General features: G+C 55.8%; 1 pseudogene; it reads right to left on the bottom strand.

The window, feature by feature from the left end:
• The window catches only part of LOC146210210 (large subunit ribosomal RNA), a 7552-nt pseudogene that overhangs the window by 2841 nt on the left and 2211 nt on the right, over positions 1-2500 (bottom strand).

Here is a 2500-nt window from a genome sequence, read left to right as displayed (position 1 = left end):
CGAGGCTGCTCAACTGCTCCTGCAGCCCTTCAGGCGTAGTTGCCATTACGACGATGTCATCAGCAAATGCCATGGCATTTACCTCTACCGTCGCACCGACGAACTTAATGTTTGGGTCTAAGGTCTCCAACCATTCGTCCACCACCAAATTAAACAGCAGCGGGGACAGCGGATCGCCTTGCCGTACTCCTACGGTTGGCTTCACTAGCAGACCTTCGTCACCATAGGTGAGCACTGTACTCGACGCCATGTAGAATGACTCAATGTACCCTACAAATTCCTCAGCAATCCCTTTCCTCCTGAGCCCTCTCAGGATGGCTGCTAGGTTCACCCTGTCAAACGCCTTGGCTACGTCCACTGACGCCATACAAAGCGGCCGGATTCGGCTTTTGGCCTCCTCCAGCGCTGTGGCCAGAATTACGACGTTTTCGGCGCACCCATCGACAGGTATAAAAGCCCTCTGACGTACGTCCAGTTTCACATCTCCGAGAATCCTGCTGGCATAGATCCGATGAAGCAGACGAACTATCACCGAAGACAGAGCATGACCGTCCATCATTCACAGGGGGGGCGTCGGACCCCCCAGTGCTCCCACTGGGGGTTTGCGCGTCCTCCCTTTCCAGACTTGGTGCGACCGCCACTCGGCGGCCGCTTTCTTTTTGTTTTCTTTGAATGTCCTGGCCAAGTGCTTTAAGGTCGAGGGGATGGCAACCCCATCAACCCGATTACACCGCACGTTTGGCACACAGGACTTCGGGGAGGGCGTTCTGCTATTGCCCCTTGTGCCCGATAAGAGGGCGCCATATGTGGAGGTACATTGCCCGGGCTTAAAACAAACCTGAGCCCACTCCCTCGCAATGCACCTCCCGGCTACACCCTTTGTGGGTTCCTTGCGTAGCCGTTGCCCTGGCCCGATAAATGAAGGTGAAAAACCATGCCTTCTCTCTCCTGGCTGGTCAAAAAAACACCTCCCAAACGGTGCCAGTTGGCCCTCTGTGAAATCAGTGGTAGCCGTGAGTGACACCTCTAAGCTCAATCGGCCCACTAACCCACCACTCCTCTGGCGAGCGCTGTTGGTCTAGCATGATTTCACATAGGTGGGGCGCTCTTTACCGAGCTTCGGAACATTCACAGTGCCTCCCCCGTCACCCTGTGGGTGGCAGGGGCACCCTCGTGGGTGTGCGTGTGATTCCGCCCCTCAGCCTCGTATTCAGTGTTATCCCTGGTCGGTCAAGCGGTTTCCAGCCATTGTATCTATCACGGGTGTTCAGGGTTACCAATCGGGAGAGTGCCGACTCACTCCTCCGTGGATCTAGTCAAAGCACCCAGCGAAGCTCCAGGCACACAGCAAGAGCCCCACCAGGCATAGGCCGAACTAGCCCCGTTCACCCAAAGAACCACAGAGTAACCTAGGAGCCCTGCCGTTGAACGGCGCTCCTGGATCTAACCAAAGCGCCCACTGGTCGAGACCCATAGGCTCAGTGCTTGGTTAGCTCTGCTTGTCATCTTTCTCGGCAGCCTACGGTGTTTGCAGGCCCCGGCGGGCACCACGGGGAGGTGAAGATGACATCGACTTGGGTATAGCTATAGCACTCCCAGGTGACCATACAGGTGATGGAAACCCCGTTCCTCCAACCCATATGTGAGTGGTGCTTCGCATTTTCCCCAAGCAGTAACTTGACAACGGAGACCGATGGTCTGTATCTTATCTCCCCACTACACTACCTGTCCGTCTCCCTGTTGCTTCAACCGATTCATACCTCCGATAACGAAGTTGCCTGACGCTCTACTCCAACGGCTTGCCTGCCCCAGTCATCCCTTTTGGACTAGGCTGGCGACCCTCCGTGGTTATTCAAGCGTCCGGCCGTTACTAATGGCGGTATTTTGAAGCTCGGGACAGGAAAATGTAGGGCTTGTCCTAGCGGGTTGTGTGATCCGCACGGCGTTGCTTTTTCACCTGTCTGGCGATCATAGGACAAGAGAGTCATAGTTAGCCACAAGAGAGTCATAGTTACTCCCGCCGTTTACCCGCGCTTTTTTGAATTTCTTCACGTTGACATTCAGAGCACTGGGCAGAAATCACATTGCGTCAAGCACCGATCAACGGCCATCGCAATGCTTTGTTTTAATTAGACAGTCGGATTCCCTCGGTCCGTGCCAGTTCTGAGTTGGCTGTTTTCTGCCGGCCGAAGCAAGAACCTCGGGCACGAAGCCCCCGGAACAAGCACAGCTGTGGCTTTCCACAGGAAGGTCCCGACGCTGGTCCGGGCTCGGCCGCACCGCTTTTTACGGCGGCGAGCCTCGCCCAGTCCCGGTGCAGTGCCATTCCTGCTTCTGGACCCCAGCCCGACCGGCTCAGCCCTCAGAGCCAATCCTTTTCCCAAGGTTACGGATCCGTTTTGCCGACTTCCCTTACCTACATTGGTCTAGAGACTAGAGGCTGTTCACCTTGGAGACCTGCTGCGGATATGGGTACGGTCCGGCACGAAAATCACACTCC

Source organism: Amblyomma maculatum, chromosome 1, assembly GCF_055883805.1.
Source record: "Amblyomma maculatum isolate TAMU_Amacu chromosome 1, ASM5588380v1, whole genome shotgun sequence".
NCBI classification, from domain to species: Eukaryota; Metazoa; Arthropoda; class Arachnida; order Ixodida; family Ixodidae; genus Amblyomma; species Amblyomma maculatum.
This window is presented reverse-complemented; position numbering and strand designations above follow the sequence as displayed.